The sequence below is a fragment of the Typopeltis vanoorti genome, chromosome 25 (genome assembly GCF_054136105.1).
Source record: "Typopeltis vanoorti isolate ZY-2024b chromosome 25, IOZ_Tvanoo_1.0, whole genome shotgun sequence".
Taxonomy (NCBI): domain Eukaryota; kingdom Metazoa; phylum Arthropoda; class Arachnida; order Uropygi; family Thelyphonidae; genus Typopeltis; species Typopeltis vanoorti.
Genome location: NC_143573.1, coordinates 73,114,286 through 73,132,824, shown reverse-complemented (window position 1 = coordinate 73,132,824; position 18,539 = coordinate 73,114,286). Strand labels below are relative to the sequence as shown.

The 18,539-nt window shown below is 32.9% G+C and overlaps 1 protein-coding gene across 1 annotated transcript in view; it reads left to right on the top strand.

Annotated features, from left to right (window-relative positions):
- The first annotated feature begins 5,776 nt into the window (after window positions 1-5,776).
- The window catches only part of LOC150092848 (LIM domain only protein 3-like), a 98,822-nt gene continuing 86,059 nt past the window's right edge, over window positions 5,777-18,539 (top strand). Inside the window, exon 1 of the mRNA XM_090414497.1 lies at window positions 5,777-5,944. The gene's annotated coding sequence lies outside the window, so the exon portion shown is untranslated. The remainder of the gene's footprint in view (window positions 5,945-18,539) is intronic.

Genomic DNA, 18,539 nt, shown 5'->3' with positions numbered 1-18,539 from the left:
AGTTGTGTATATATACGCAGTTTCTGCTTTCGTGGAACAAAAACTCCCACCACCTCCGCCTGAGACTAGGTAACTTAGATCTTCAACAAGAATCTCCGTAACTCAGTCTGTATCAACGATGTCTTTTAGTTGATGCTAATGCTATTCTTGATTAAAAAACAGCTTTTATTGTATTTTTTGATGAATTTATCGAAAGTTGTGTTTATTTAAGTGCAAAAAGACACTTCAAAGATTACAAAAACATAACTTAAATTAACTTTACGCTCATAAATAAATTTTCTGCAGACATTCGCCAAGTATCGGGTGTTTGTGTCCACCAGTTAATCCGGTTATTCAAAGTTTCATTTGGTTCAATGAAGCGACGATCATTTAATGTTTGACAGTTCCGATTTCGTATAAGCAGAAAAACAACAAAGTGATAAAATTAGTTGCCAGCTTGACTAAGCCGCATACTTTTTCCCTTCTTTTGTACGATTCGATTTACTTTTGATGCTGAATATCACCGAGTGATTAATTATCATAAGGTAATTTTCTAAGTTTAGGAACGGCACAGATTTTTTCCCGATTAAATAGTTTATATCTTAATTACAATCAGTTTTCCGGTCAGTCGCCAATCGGTGTCTCCAGCCCAGTTATTCTCTCTCTCTCTCTCTCCGGGTCAGATCGCTTAACTGGAATAAACTAAAAGATGCCAACAGCTCGTGGCTAACCCAGCGGTCTGCTGATAAACGAGAAGAAAAACTAGTACTTGATAAAGTATTGATAAACGCCGACCACTTGATAAAGCAGAAAAAACCAATTGACATTGGATTGATTTTTCCATTCAGTTTCAGTCGATTCAGGTGGCCTCCTTTAAGGAAGCTCGTCGTTCCTTCCGCTTACTGAACCTATAGATTCAGTTTGACTTCTCTTTTGACGAGTATTTCTCTTGAAATGCTTTAAATCACAGGCGATACCTTTAAGTTTTATTTTGTGTTTAAACCTCGTATATAAATAGTTTAAATGCAGTTTATGGTTTTGCTTCTGTTTTTGGAAGCAAAATTGTATATAATATTGCTAGAAATGACTTTTTCTTTGTTATAAAAATTTTGTTTTTCTATTGCTTAATTAGTTAATTGGGTATTTGCTTGGCTCCGAGTAGTTTCGGTTTAAGATTTCAACTGCATTACGGTCATGTTCCGAGGTCAAAAGATTTCGATTGAGCAGTTACATTACTTGCTGCAGTTGCTCACTCAAATATAATCAATAATACAACATTAAAATAAAAAAAATTCGGTTCACAAGTTTGACGGTTTATATGAATACTTTTAGTTCTTTTAAAATAGCATATTCTTTAATTATTATTATTATTACGTGACACCTCCAGGGAGTCCAAAGACTCATCGAATTAAATATAAGTATAAATGCTTTTTAATGACCTTTGTCTATTGCATACGCAGAAACTTGAACAGTAAAATAATAATAATAATAATAATGATAATAATAATTCTCAATGCTATGCAACGTTATTGTTCATATGATTTACACGCATAAGAATCTGTCAAGATCTTCATCATTTATAACATATTTATTTATATAAACATATCGAATATTATTATTGACTTATTGTTGTAAATAAAACATTAAATAAAAGTTAACTTTATATTTTTTTTTAATCTGTAATTAGTTCGTCTAGTGATTGATAATTAAATTGTATTTTTGGTTCGTCTTACTGCTATTGCATTAAATTTGTTTTTTCTAGTTCCTTATCATACGATTGCAACTGCAAAGATTCTTAAACAATGTATCATAAATTTCATGATACATTGTTACAAATCATTGTAGTACAATTACTTTGATTTGACTTTTTTTTTTTTTTTTTTTTTTATGCATGTTATTCGCGGATTGAAAGGTTAACTGAGTATTTCTCCCACGTAAATACAGTATTTAATAATCAATGATATATATTGAGTACGAAATTTCAAGTATAAAAATTACAAACATTGCTGGATTATTTTCATTTCTGATATGTTTTTAAAGGCCAATATGTTTTCCACTCATATTGGAAACGTCAATATTCTCAGCGAAAAGATGTTTACACAAGCTAGTGTCGGTTCCAATTTTCTTTTCAATTTCAATATCAATTTCCTTTTCTTGTTGATTCTGAATGGTATTGAGTGCAACATCAAAATAAACGTAGTCGTTTCACTCGAAGGTGAGGAGAAAGAAACAAAAAAATACATATGGGAATACTAATAAATTTAACAACAAAAAATCATCCCCAAAACACACTAATAAATAATATTATAATTACGAAAAATACAATGTTAAAAAAAAGAAAGAAAAAAAAAGGACCCTTTCCAAAACACAGCGAAACAGCCAAATTTAAAATGTCTCAAAATTTCTGATTGAAACTAAATGTCAAGGATTTTGAAGAAAAAAATAAAATAATATATATACCATTAAGTTTCGCACTAAACGGACAGGAATCGAACCCAGGTCTTTATAGTGGAAGAGTAAATATCGCGATGACCTCTTGACTAAACTTCGGAAGTGTTGTTAAAGTAACACAAGAGAAGTCATCATTCAACTAATATGAGTAAAGTGTGTGGGTTCTGAAAGAAAAAAAAAACGAAGAAACATCTAAGCGATAAGGGATGAAGCATTTATTCCAGTAGGAACAGTAGAAAGATAATGCTCGCACCTGAAAATAGATTCTGGCTTTCAGGTGAAACCTGATATCTGCAAAGCAGGAATTTGAGATATTTGAATAACTCAGGAAGCCAAGGATCTGCGAAGAGGTAACAGTGTACTTCATATCATCTGCTGACAGCGAGTAGCCAGCTGATTGATGAGAAACTGAGAAATCAGGAAGGTTGCTGTGACTAGTGAAGGACAAATCGATTTAAGAGTGTTGTGTGATTTTAGTGCTACTGAGGGGAAGGGTATGGGGGGGTAGTTTTTTGAGGATACCATGGGATAGAAGTGTAGTCACTTTTAGATTGCATTCACCACTTTTGTCGGTATTGGGATTTCTATTTTTTCCAATGAAGATCGTAGAGGTTTGAGTCGAGTTAAGTTCTTTGAGATGTCTGAAAATCCAGTTTAAAATAAGAAACCCAAAGAAATAGAGCTAATACTTAAAACATAATACAATATACAGCTCAAACAAGGTCTATAGTGTGTTTGTTTATATCTATTTATCTGCAAAATTATACAAATATATTACTACTCAGTAATGTTAAATATTACCTTATATATATATATATATATATATATATATATATATATATATATATATATATATATATATATTTGAGAATTTATTTTGAAATGCGGATTTTGGGAAAAAAGTCTGAAATGCTGGATTAATATTAATATCCAAATTATAATTTCATCTCATTCAAGACTGGATGACATTATCAAGATTCTGATAAGTATGGTTAGTTTTAAGAGTCCCTTATACTTAAGAATATATTTTTAAAGCTTTTCATATAAAATAATTTAACCCATTTAATAATTTAGCCCATCTAACCAGTCCTCTTAAGGATTCAAAGATCGAAAAAGAGACGTGGGGGCAGGTATTATCCCAGGGTAAAGGATGGCAATGCTGTATGTAGTCAATGAAGTTTTAACTGAGGCTCGGTATTGCCGTTGCCCTGGGACGTTGAGTTTCGCTCTCTTAGGTTTCTTTCGAAATTTTGCTCCCGGTGAGGGGGGGGGGGGGGTTTGCCCTGAGAGAGCATTTTGAGTCTCCTGGGAGGGTATTCTCCGGTGAGGGACTGTGTCGGTGGATGCTTTTCCCTGGAAAATATGTGCGGTTCTGCTCGCTGGTGGGAGAGCCCGTCACTGAGTGGAGCCAACCTGAGTTGGACGGTCTTTCGGCCACTATGGAGTGGTCTGAGGATCGTCCTAATTTTTAGAGTTGGCTTTACTTAAACATCGCCAATGAAGTTTTAACTGAGGCTCGGCTATTGTCGGTTACCCAGCCATGACTAGAGCTTAGAGCTCCATAACACATCATCCATACATTTTCTTCAATCGGATGAAGGGATAAAGGGTCAAGGACTCGGTCCATCCCCCCCCCCCCAAAAAAAAAATCAAAGATCGTTACAGAATAAATGCCTGAGAATGATTCTGGACGCCTCATAGTTCATGAGAAACTCCCAGATTCACAGAGAAGTCAACATTCTCTACATCACATCCCTCCTTTATGATTTAGCAGAAATGTTCTTCACCAGTAATCAACAACCAAACCCGCTGATCAAGCAAGCTTCAGAATTCTACAAATACAAAACACCCAACTGAATTCTATGCTCAGCTGAACACAACCATTCATTGATCATTATATGATGTAGAAATCATTTGAAAATGTTCAATTAGATTTAAATAAATAAAGCTTTCGATTTGGTTTAAATTTACAATAACTTTGATAATCACAGTAATCATGACCGAAATGGAAATGAAATTGTTTGGAACTTTTGAAAGCTTAAACTTTATATTTGCGTGTTTCTTTTATATATCACGTTTCATGTAGGATATCAAATTCTGTTGTTTTTTGACAGTTTTGGTCTCACTCCTGAAAAATGAAATCCAAAAACCCCGAAAAATTTAAATCCTTTAACAATAATTGTCACCTGATCGATGGATTCTGGATATGTTTACATGAGCTTCAAACATTGCATTTTTTTCTCTATTGTCACGAATGATTAGCACACAAAATTCCAAAACACCGTCAGCCTAAAACATAAAAATAATATGCTGATTATTTCAACTTATTATTTACATATTCATCGCGCGATGATTTCAAGTTTTTTTCGGCTTATCAAATTTGCAGATTTACTTTAATACGCGGTATAAAAAAGTGGGGGAAAAAGGCCAGCTAACACCTCCAAAATGAAGTAATTAATTTTCATTTTTAAAAAAAGTTTTTTTTTTTTTTGTCGCAACAGATAGACATAAATAACGCGTATTAAAATCCCATCGGATGAGTAAACAATTTTTCAAACTACGAAAAATAAATGGCTGATTATAGTTAACCTCTATATTCAACAGATTAAAAAAAAAATTGAAAGTAAATAAGATTTTAAAAAAATATTTCATCTCTCTCTCTCTCTCAACTTTGGATTTAAGCTGAAGATGAGGTGTTAGTTGATTTACATAAACTGATTATTCCCTCAGATTCCTCCGCGTTTTTTTTTTTTTTTTTTTTTTTTTTTTTTAAGGGATGGCATTGGTCTCATGACTACCATCGCTAAGGAGACTTTTGATACCCAAATTCCATTTGTAAGAATTCAAATGCGAACTAAAAATTAAAAAAAAAAAAAAAAAACCTTTTTTGTCCTCTTGAAGATGAAACCGCTGTTTGAAAATTACGCTAAATTTGAATTTAGAAAAGCGTTCTTCATTAATCCGAATTTCCAACTCGTTAATTTTGTTTGCGTTTCTTCTTATCGTAAATGCGATCGACAAATTCTGCTTAGAAACGAGGGGAGGAAAAAATAAAATATTTTCTCTGAAAAGACTATTCGGTATCTTCGAAGAAAGCAGGAGCGATCTCTATTTAATTCAGTAAACCAGATAATTTCGTTTTCTTTCAACAATAATAGAGCTAAGTGTTATTTTAATCATACGGTCTGGCTCAAGAAAATTACGTCAAGCTCAACCCACCCATCCACCACCTTTTCTTCTACGTCACTGGGGAATTATGCCAAGAGCACTGGGTGTGACGTCACTGAATGTGAAGCCCGCCGCGCGCAGGGCTACGTGCGGATGTTGTCAGTCGCGTGCACGGACGCGCTGGCAGCGTTCGTGGATCTGCTGCTTCCATAGGGAGAAGCCTTATTGTAGCTGACCCGGGTTTTTATTGGGACTTCCAGCAGAAAAGTGGGCTCTGTTATTTACCGGGATATTTATTTGACCAACACCAGCGATAATTGAAGACTGCAGCTGCGGACAGAGCAAGGTAAGATGAAGTTTTGTTGCTATAGTAGTTGCTAGCCGTAGTCTCCAGCGTAAAGAGATGGACGTTGTGTTACTAGGCTGCCGCTGGGTGAACTGGACCTCCGGACATGCAGGCGTTTGTTTATTTTCTCGGCGTTCTACACGATGGCTCTGCTTTTCTTCTTCTTCTTCGGTCATGAATTACACAGGAAAGTTTATAGATGCAAGGAGTGTGTGTGTGTGTGTGTGTGTGTGTGTGTGTGTGTGTGTGTGTGTGTGTGTGTGTGTGTGTGTGTGTGTGTGTGAGCGTGAGTAACAGTAAAGCATGTAGTAGTTTCAAGTGTAATTCAAAGATAGGCATTTCTTTAGTGTTTTTTTTTTCCCTTTCTTGTTTCTTGCGGAAGCACTAGAGAAACTGGTAGATGCTCCGAGAGGCTTCTATTACTGGTCTTCATGGAAACAGATTGTGTGATACCCTAAAGGCAACCTAGTTATAGATTGGACTTGGGAGTCGGCATCTTTGAACAGGTTGAATGTTCCCTTGACAGCTTCCTTCGAATGTGTATTCGATAATTATGAGCGTGATTTATCAAGGCTACGACAAAATTGCAGTTTAATAACTTCCTGTTTGTGTTTACTTAATATTTAACTCAATATGCTAATGTGTGAGTTTGTGTGTAAATATGGCATTTTTTTAGAGCAGAGCTCACTAAAATACCTTTAAAAAAAAATATTTATATATATATATTTATATATATTTATATATATATATTTATATATATATTTATATATATATATATATATATATATATATATATATATTTATATATATATAAATAGAGAGAGAGAGATTTCCTTAGTTTTGTCACTTAAAATGCAACATGAGATTAATCACAGCCACTAAAGAAATTTATTATAAATGTTTAAAATAATTAAAACTTTTTTTTTTCTATATTTTGCAATTATTTTACTGAAACCTTTTTTTACTATAATTTATAAAAGGAATAATAATAACAATAAAATAAAAGCAATAAAATGCGCAAACAATGGAGAGTACGACATACGACAATCTCTTATTCAAATAGCAATGAAACATGTTACATCATTTACGTGGAGACTGCGTATACACTGCAGCTACTCTAGTGTTGCCAAGGGCAACTATCACATGTGTTCCGTATAGCTGTGTGTTTGTGCAAATTAGCAATGACCTATAAATTGTGTCAATTTGTACGTTTCCACTGTTATATAGGTATATTGATATCCTGAGTATTTAGCTCATCATCTTCAGAGTAGGGGGGGGAGAAGGGAACTTTCGAAACTGCGATTTGAGAGCGGCAGTATGCTACATACGTATTTCATAATTTTATACAGTATGCGTAATTCTAATTATAGGCATATTCACGTAACAATCAATCAATAATATGTTTGTTTCTGATCTTTTATTTATTTATTATTTTTGTATTCAAATCGCTTTGTCATTCGTAATAGCAATAAAATAAAAAATTTTTATACACATAAAACAAAATTTTAAAACCGAAACAGAATCTTGACTCTAATTTTAAGGATTACAAAAAATAAAAATATTTATTACAATTTGCTATTACAAACCATATATGTTTTCTAATAATGAAACTATAACAAAGAAAAAGAATACTTGTAATTTTAAGAGCCGCAACGTATCATATCATAGTTAGGAACTGTTTTTATTTGATATTGATAGGACTATCATAAGAATTTTTATTTTATTATTTTATTTTTTTAAGGAGCGCTCTTGTTGTGTTATAAGCCATTATTCACCTTTATGTTTTTAAATAGTTTCATACATTGCATGCACTGATAATCACATCATTCCTCAAATGTACATATAATCCTTCCGTGCTATTCAGGCATTGTGTGTATACACTCACACAAACTGCATTTTAGTAAACACATAAATTATGACTTTGAAGTGCATACATTTTTATGAATCATTTTATATATACTGTATATATCTCTTTTAAAGCATTTTAGAATTCTAAAAGAGAGATGAACTTTAGCATTTGTTTTATTTACATTCTTAAATATTAATACGTCAATATACTGTTGGCAATCGATGCAGTCAGATGTATTTCTTATGAGGCATTTCTTTTGATTGACACATGCAGGATTTTTGAGTAAATCGTTACTAAGTTACATTATTGCCAGAGAATGCCAATTTTGGACGAAGAGTCGCCAAGAATCTAGCTTTTATGTATAAACTTATAGTTTAGAAACATAGTAACTTGTGCCAATATCAGAGTTTCAAACTGTTTTTATTATTTGTTTCTGTTGTTCTTTCGTAAATAGATCGATGCATTGTTCAACTTCTGTTATTCATATTCATATTCATTTGCTGCAGCTCTTAAAATTACAGGACGCAGGACATATATGGCACAGAGGGTGAAGCTTGACGCTTTTCATATTCCCCGTTATCTGTTTCGGGAGCAGTGATGGGAGAGATTTGTGAGCTATTTTAGCTCGCCCTGAGTGGGCAGAAGTGGTTATTCGTCGTTGGGTGTTAGGATGGCTTTCGGTCTTTTATGTTTCCAGTGGTCATTACCGTCATAGTTTCCTGCTTGCTGTATTAGTTGGTTTGGATGCGTAGATGTCTTCATAAAGAATTTTTCTGCTAGGGAGCGTAGTAGTGGAGAGATGTAGGGGATATTTATATGGATCTGGGCGTTCCTGATGAACCACGGGACGTCCAGTATCATTCGCAGGCATTTGTTCTGAAGTCTTTGTAGCTTGAGGATGTTTGTCTTGGAGGTATGGCTCCAGGCTGGGGAGGCGTATATAACTGTGGGACGGATCACTGTCTTGTGCAGTATAATTTTGTTTCTTGAGCTTAGTTTGCTGTGTCTGTTGATCAAGGGGTATAGCTGGGCGATAACTTTTGAAGCTTTGGTGCATGTGCTCTTGATGTGGCTGAAGCATAATCGCTTATCGAGAATTATTCCGAGATATTTTGCTTCAGTTTTCCAGGGAATTTTGGAGTTGAACAGGGTGATGTCTCCTTTGGGGGGGATGCTCGTCTTCTTGTGAAGAGAATCGTTTTGCTTTTCTGGGGGTTTAATTGTAGTCGCCAGTCGGTAAACCATTTTTCTAGATTCAGGATGGTGTCTTGTAGTTTTTTGGTAGCGAGATCTGGCTAGAATAGCCGTGTCATCTGCATAAAGGGCGATGGTGGATGTGAGAGGATTTTGAGGGATGTCTGCCATATAGAAGTTGAGCAGGATCGGGGCTAGCAGTGATCCTTGAGGAACTCCAGCGAGGATTTTCCATTGGGTTGAGACTGTTTCGTTAATTTTGACTTGCATCCTCCTGTTGGAGAGGTATGATTTGATCAGGTGTATCATGTTTAGTGGAAGGTTAGCGATGATAAGTTGGTAGAGGAGGCCTTGGTGCCAGATCTTATCGAAGGCCTTTGAGATATCTAGGAAGATCTAGGAAGACGGCTCCAGTGTGTTGATTCCAATTAAATCCTGTGGTTCTTATTAAAATATTAATATTAAAATTACATAACATAACATCATTGGCCAGAAGGGTGAAGCAAATATTAAAATTATTAAAATTACAAGTATTCTTTTTTTCATGTTATAGTTTTATTATTATAAAACATATATGGTTTGTAATAGTAAATTGTAATAAATATTTTTTATTTTTTGTAATCCTTAAATTTTGAGTCATGATCCTGTTTCGGTTTTAAAATTTTGTTTTACGTATATAAAAAATACTTCCAACAAGTTAGGGAAAAAAAAATCAGTATTATTTATCGTAATACAATTATCTCATTAACAACGATATATACTTATTTGTATGAAATATTTATGCCTGTATTATGTTCTTAATATGAAATCATCACATTTTCAAGCTCCTGGGTTAACAAAATTTGCAAATAATAATAATAATAATAAATAAAGTAATAAATAAAGTAATAAAATAATTTAAAAAATTCCCCTTAACTTAGCGACCAGGCAGTTATTGAGACTTCCCAATTGTGAGTTCCTCCCAGTGGTGGGCCTAACATTAAGGCACGTTTTTTTTTTTTTTTTTTTTTTTAATGTAGTCTCTTGCTATCTGATTCCCTTTCTTCCCTGTAAAAGTGCATGCCAGCATTGTCTCTGCTGATTGGATACCTTCAGTTTTGGCTGTCTGTTTTAATTATAATTCTCTTCTTACACGTTTAGAATTGCAACGGCAGAACCTGCAATGCAATTGCAGCTAATTACCACTGTTGAAAGTACGTACTGGTATTCTGCCTTATCTCTGACTTTCATCTATGCTATTTATTGCGTTGGCTTTGTTTAGAATTGGTTGGTTAGAATTTCCTTTTAACGTTACACTTCCTGCATTGAAGCTATGCATGCACAAGGACGCAGGGATCCAAAGTAATGACAGAACAGTCATGGGATATTCTTTCCACTAATTCCAAGTGAAATATGAAAAGCTATTGTGACAGAAAGCGACTTATCCACGAGGCTTTTATATCTCATAAAACATTCGTGTTTTTTTGCTTTCTCTTCGTAGCTGCGCATGAGGTTTTTCTTTGTAGTTCAGCACAGATAATAGACTAACTAACATCAAGAATTTATAATTATTTGCATTTTTTTTTAATGAAACTTAAAATATTACTTGCAAAGCTGATTGCTGCCCTACAGTGTCCCAATGCATTAATCTACGTATGCTACCATGCACCACTGAACACCCAAATAATAGTATTTTAAGATAAATGGTTGGGTGTACACACTTCTCTCATAATATACATAATTCACATCAATCTATTAATAGGGTAATCCAGTAATTGTACATGAAGTACAGGTAGAGGTTTGCATTTTGCGTAACACAGATCAACGGTGGCTTGCGTAGTAGCAGTGCGTCAATGTTTGTGCCAGTGAGATTTTTATTTTATTTTTCTATAGTATTGTGAATTTTTATGCCATTGATAACGGAGATCTGTTCGATGAAATGACCTCTCTATATGCATCTCTAATTTCGAAATTTGTGAAGCGAAAATTACGTATTTTTCGAAAATGAATTAGAGTTAAATTAATTATTTTCCAGTACCAGTCTACCGTATATAATGAAGCTATGCTTTTGATACTGGATGCATGATTTACTGTATATTGTACTTTTTTTTTTTAATACAATGTAAGTTGTAGTCAAGAATGGTAAAAATGTCACACACGTCTCCCATAAGTTAATGGATCATCCATACGATAAATTGTTCATTAGGTTTTTTTAAAAAAAAAAAAATTTAGATCTGAATCGTAACATGACTCGATAAACAAAAAATCCAAAATTCTCTGAAAAACATGAATTTATTTATTATGTATTTTTTTCTAAATTCACAAAGACATTGCCTATTTGTTCTCGTTTCTTCAAAGCCTAAAATGTGTGTACTTCTTATTTTATTATTCTTTTTTTTAAAATAATAACTTTTAAAATGCCTAAATATTACCTGATTGACTTGAATTTTTAGTTTTTTTTTTTTTTTTTTTTTTTTTTCAAATTCCCTACGCATCTAGTTTGCATATCCTGTCTGTGTCACGGCATATATTCATTTTTACGGTTTACGGAGTGCTATAATGAATATTTACGTGATTACTGTTTCGGTAAATAAATGACGTCTACAGATGATTCAGTATTTCATTTGTTTCAGCCAAAGGAACAGGCAACTGTATGAGGATGATTTGCTAAATGACATGAAATAGTAATAATTAAGAATAAATAATATGTTTACGTGACAGAATGATAACGCGACATTAATATTAAGTACTCTTTGTATGTCTTCCGTTCTTGATAACACGGAGAATGAAATTCTCGTCTGTTCTGTTCTCGCTAGTATTCTTTTTATTTTATTCTTGGGTATACCTAAATAAATTTAAAAAATGGATAATCGAAATTAGTCCTACCCTGTAATAATTAAAGTGGTCAGCTTCAGCCACAGTTAATGGACAAGAATTGTTTAAAGAGGAATGTTATACTAACAATTACTGAGTAAAAACGTAATTTAAATGTATTTAAATAGTAAATAGTGCTTCTTTTATGATCATTGCGCTTATTTTAATGCCGACGCAAGAATTTTTCACTAAATATGAATGACATCTGGTGGCACTCTTGGAATAAACGTCATTAACAATAACGCCTATACAACAATGCACTTTACAGTCACGTGAACTCAGTTGAATTTATCACTTTGCATAAATATTCAACAATGGTTTCTATGGTTTTTAAAATGTACGATAGTTATACTGTAATTTTATACTGGTTAGATTGAACAGAAAATATTTGCTACTATGATATCTCACTTGCTTTGATACTAATTACACAAATTTTTCTGAGCCTTACATGTGATAACAGATAATGCTTCACTATTTTTATTCTTCCTCCCCCTCTAGAAGATACCTTCAGGATCTTCTAGAGCTGTCTAAACATTCTTCTATCTAATAACAAAATTTTGCCAAGTCATTCAATCCTGACGCGCATACTGGCTAGTTAGCTTTTACAGTAATATTTTTCATATAATAGAAATAACTTTATTGCAACGTTATAGTTTTCTGAAAAAATTTAGCAGCACTAGATAATAAATAAATAAGGAACACATTCATGATCAGCTAAAATACACAAAAAATTTAAAATTCTACAAGCTATTTAAAATTCTGTTAACCAAAGGCACTGCGTAGCGCCATTGGTTAACAGTGATATCTGTTGTTACACTATACTTCATTCGAGTCTATGTAATTCAATATATTAGAGGAAATATATTCCAAACAGATCTCCATATTGCTTATTTATTAACAAAGTGTCGTAACTGTTTATTCTGTTATTCCATGACAGTGCAACTTCCCATGATTGAATGACGATCTATAATATTGCTTAAGTTCTGGTTTTGTCAATATATATATATATATTTTTTTTTTTTTTTTTTTTTTTTTTACTTTTTGGTGATTAGTTCCACTGATTTGAAAAAAATCAAGTTTTAAAGTCTTATAATTGCCAAATCTTTACTTGAACGTATTAAGAAATTACAGTTACATGACGTCATCATTCTGGAATTCATCTGTATCGTAAAGGATATCCGTCAGTCGCACTTGTTTGAGGGGGAACACTCCCTCCCCTTCCCAGAGGGAAGTGACTACCGAGCTATAGGATAATAAGCAAAAACCCTTTCGCCCTAATTCTTTGCTCTCACTTGCTGCCAGCTTTTAATGTTTCGACACGGCTGACTTGTTAGCTAATCCGTTTGCTATTATAAAACAGAATCATCCGCTGTTAATTAAATTATAATTACCGTTAAACAAAAAGGCTTTTAGACAAAAACTTAACTTACATTAGTCCCTACTGTACTAAGCATATTAAAATCAGGCTGAGAATGAATTTAAGATCTTGTCGATTTTGAAGAACACCCCTCCCACCCTCCCCTTTACACCCTCTCCATTCTAGAAGTTTTGTTTTTTCCATTACGATCTATCATAAATAGCGTAATTTAAATAATTTGATTCTGTAAGTATTCACTGTTTATTGTTACTCCCAAAATATTTACAGCCTTGCTCATTGAATAAAACACGAAAGTAAAGATAAATTTATATATTTAGTCATCATTAAGGGAACAGGTTTTTATTTAATGGGAATTCACAAGTTCTTGGCTTCACTTCCAAGTAAACGTGAATTTGAATAAGCTAACTAATAAAAACGATCAAAAGATGCATATACTAAATGTTTTCAAATATTTTCTAAATAATTTTATGGCAAATATAATTATATTTCAAATGACTTTAAATAACTTGTGTTACTTTAATATTATTTAGTAAATTATTATTTACTTCCAACACCATATATTTATTAGCATCAAGAAATTATTTATTTAGAATGGTTAATGTATTTGTTCTACACATTGAGAAATGTTTTAAAAATGTACGCATATTTAAAGCCAGTATTTTAATATTAAAAATTAGGGGCGAAATGAGAGATCCTTTTCAAAATACAGAAATGCAATAAAAAAAAGAACTTTTAGGCTTAACAAACTGAATTCTATTGCAAAGGACAAAGGATTTTTTTTTTTTTTTGTCCGTAGCTGTGCACTCTTTTGCGTAGTCACGTGCATCCATTAGCATCAGCACTCTCTCATTTACATAGCATAATATGTTTACCTTCGCATTTCTGGATTGTCTCGTTTATTCTCTGTTCTTGTGGTGCATCGTTTATTCCCTCCCCCTCTTTTATTATAGGAATTTGTTTAAATATGCATTCAAGCGGACAAATTAAAATATTTAGAAATGGTCTTGCTGGTGAAATATTCTCTGCGACTCTATTTATTTCTTTTCTTTTTTTTTTTTTATCTCCGAGGCAAAACTAAAGCTTAGGGAAAAATTAGAAGCATCTAAGTAAACCATCATGGGGTTCATCTCTATTATCTTATGATAGCTGCGCTAAAATTCTTATAAACATAAAAATTTCATTGGACAAATTTTCAAAATAATGGAAGTAAACAATGCAATTACATCGCGTGCGTGGAGGACATGAATGATAATCACGTGCTTTCCGTGCAGTGGAAAATAGCGGTGTCTCGCGCTTTTTTTTTTTTATATATTTTTTTCTTCTCTTCTACATACAAAAGACCGTTTGAGGAACAACCGTTACATGCATAAAAAGATTACTGTGGGAACACTAACAGACATTTTTTATACGCTGGATAGACATTAGCATTTACTTCAAATGACTTTAGTCCTTAGCCTTATTCGGTTCTGTAGTCTCCATTAAATCGAAAATGGAACAGAAATTAGGTTTTTATTGAACTTTTAAAGATATATTGAATGATTTAAATGTATATATATTCTGCTGCTCTCCAAAAGCAAGATAATGGTTGTGCATTTGTTTTAGAGTTCTGTAAGAATGAAATTTATTTCTGAGGGAGATGAGGATTTCTTAGTTACTTGCAATGAGATCTATTCATCCGAATGTTTCTTTATTTTTTTCTTCATTTTTTTTTCCTTTTGTCTTTACTTTTGCTTCGTAATTTTCTTTTCTCCTTAAACAGAAGGGAGATAGCGCGGTGTATTTGCATTTGAATGATTTGTGGTCATGCGAATGATATTTCTTAGATGCTACCGTTCCATTAAGTAGGTATTTAGTAAAAGACGTTCGTTTAAGTATGCGATGTATTTACTAACAAGAAACTACCTGATATTCTTTTGCAGGAAGATTTTATGGACTTTCCTTTCTGTTTTTTCTGATGACCACCAGTTTACTGCTACAAACTGTTGAATTCATATAGATGATACCAACCATCTCTCGCCAAACGAAGCGGTTTTCTTAATTATCAAGGCATCCATACAAAGTACAACAAATAAAGAATACATTAACCTTAAGATGAAAAGTAAGATTTTTTTTTTTTTTTTTTTTACTCCCACCCCTGAAGCATAAACGGTTGTAAACCTAATATGACCCTTAGTACTGTGGATGGGTTTGAGGATTTATTTTTTTATAATTTTATTAATTTTCATATATTTTATTCATTTTTTACCTCGTCCGGAAATCCTGCTCCAGAGACCAAATATGGAACTTTTTAAGCCACTTTGAAGGCGGTCTCACACCGAGGAATTCATCTCCCACCTAAAGACAATCGCATGCATCCACGCCCAAGGCGAGATTCGAGCTTACAGCCTGTCGGTTGGAGATGTACATACACGCACACGCTTTAGGTTCAAGTCCATACCTTTTCAACCCGACAGTTCTAAAATCTTATCATCCCAAATTCAAATAAACATTAATTATACAAAATAAACTCGATTCCTTTTATTTGATTGCTAATGAAATATTCCTTGTCTCGAACATATTTTCCAATCCATTTCTACTTTTCATCTGAAATTATTAACGAGATAATTATATATTTTATACGATCTTTGACTAAATCTGGGCCATGTTCCATAAAGTCTTTTCTGTTTTTCACAAATAAAAAGTGCGACGGATCTCTATGTGGTAAATCTGGAGGATGGAGGCAATTTAAAGTCATAACTCTGTGCAGTTTACTCAGAGAACCTATCTGCTTTGCCTCGATCATTGTTGTGTAGGAGTAACAAGCCTGCAGCAACTATTCTTGCTTTTTTTTTTTTTTTTTGTCATCGTCCCTCAGCTGGCGTGGAATAGGCTGGGGTATTAGGAGCTGATGGAAGGAACTTATTCAATGGCATTGTCAGCTGAGCTCCTCAATGTGCTTCCCTCACTTTGATTCGCACTAAATCTCATGTAAACTCACGAGTCCCATTCTTCGTGTTTATATGAAAGGACTACGCTAGCTCAAAGAATTTTGTCTTCAGATGAATAGAAGAATGAAATTCCAATGTCAGGAACGCTTGGTTGTTAATAATCATTTATTTTATGTATGAAGTATAATAGATCTATTACATAAAGGCAATGAACGTTATAGCAAAAAGTATTCGAGCAAGTATGGTCATTTGAGGTAAATTAAATTATTTAATATCCAGTAAATGGTAGTTCATAACAATAAAATGCGGAGTTATTATAATCATCGCGATAATAATAGGACGAACGTGTTGCGTATAACAATTGGATATATTTATTAACAATAAACACAACGAGAGGCAATTTATTTGTTGGGATTGTAAAACTTGAGTTAAATTGTGGTAATAATGGAATTATTTTAACAATGAATTCAAATGTGTAACATATTGTTTTAAAGTAGGTGAAGAGGGACTCAGCATCATAACGCTATTATGGGATAGATCATATTGGTCTGTTCCGGTCTCATTATCCATCCAATATCCTTTTTTGAGATCTACTCTGCCTTCTCTTTCCAATTGGCTCATATTTTAGTATTTGTTTAGGATATCGGGTGTTGACCATTCAGTTTACACGTTCAATCCATTTTTGTTTATAATTGTTTAGTTTTTCTTCTATTGATTTTGTTTTTAGTTCTTTTAAAATTCTTCGTTCCTTTTTTGATCTAATAATGTGTATTTTGCAGTTCTTCTCATAAATCTCATTTCACTTGTTTTTATTCTTTGTTTATTGCCCAAATTTCGCTGCCATATAATAATGTGGGCACTGCTAAAGTATCGTATATTTTCAAGCGTGTTTCTTTTTGTACTATATTTGGATTGAGTGTTCTATTTATCAGGCCTATAATCTGTAAATATTTAGAAGTTTTTAATTTTATGTCTTTTTCTCCTTCATATGATATTTCACATCCAATATAACTGGAAGTATTTATCTGTTCTGTTATTTTATTATTAATAACTATTTTGCTTCTAACTGAAGTTTCTCTGCAAAATGCCATTGGTTTAGTTTTATCTATGGAAATCTTCATTCCAAACTGTTCTACTATAATGTTTAAATTATATATTGCTCTTTGTAGATTGTCTTCTTTATCTGATATTATTACCTGATCATCTGCAAATAATAGTGTATTTAATTTGCTATTCCGAGAAATTTCTATACCTTGATTGTTTATGGTGTTCCACTGTATTAATCTTTCATTAATGTAAATATTGAAAAGTGTTGGAGACAGAGAGCATCCCTGTCTTACTCCTTGGTTTATAGATTGTTTTTCAGACAACTTTTCATGTATTTTTATTTTTATTTCATTATCTTTATATATATTCAGTTATCACTTCTATAAACAAGTATTATTATTAAAACGGAAGCTTAGTACACTATAGACTGGTTATTTTTTTAAAGTTCAGTATCGAGCAAAGTAAGAAATAAACGAATTCGATCTCTTTTAAATTAATGAAAAAATTAAAAAATAGTTATTTCGGTTAACTGCAAATGCTCTGATACTCAGTTTACTACTAAGTTATAATAACAGTTTTTGAAATAATCAAAATAACACACACGTGTTATTTCATGTTGTTCCAAATGCGAAAATTTGAAATAACAGCTAATACTCTCGAACCAGAGTTACTTTAATTTATTTTACCAAAGTAAAAATCAGGATTTCTCTCATCTTATACTTTCTGATAACAGATAGCTTATCTTAGAGAGACAGAGAGTTTTGATTGTTATGATCGGATACAGATCTTACTAATGTTAAGGCGTGTAATATTAACCGGGCTATTAGGCTTCGAAAATAAATTAATATTCGTTTGTTGCTTGAATAGCTCAACAGAGTTTGACTTCTGTATGTGTTATAGCAGGTTTAAAAGACATTGTTAGCCGCATAGATGTAGACGCGGATAAGACAAAAGTTCGTGAAGATAAGTGTGGAAAAGGCACACCTGTGAATGAAGTATCAGCAGCTGAACATATTATGTAGTGAGGGTAGTAATAGTGGAGCGAGAACTTCAAGGAACTGACTAGACTGCACTTCTTTGAATCGACTCGCTAGGGATTTTACGATAGAGCCCAGATTTGAAAGGGGGGGGGGAGTTCTATGACCGTGCAGATTTATGAGTTGCTTGTACGATATTAGTTGTTTGGAGGAGACCTAATAATAATGCTAATGACAATCCCGGGAATAAAACAGGAAATCTGGCTTTCTTAGATGCTGAACAAGTCGAAGATGGACGTGTCACGAAAGATTCAATTTAAATTTAATTTCAAGGTAAGAGGTCGGATCTTGCCTAGAAATTTGAATATTG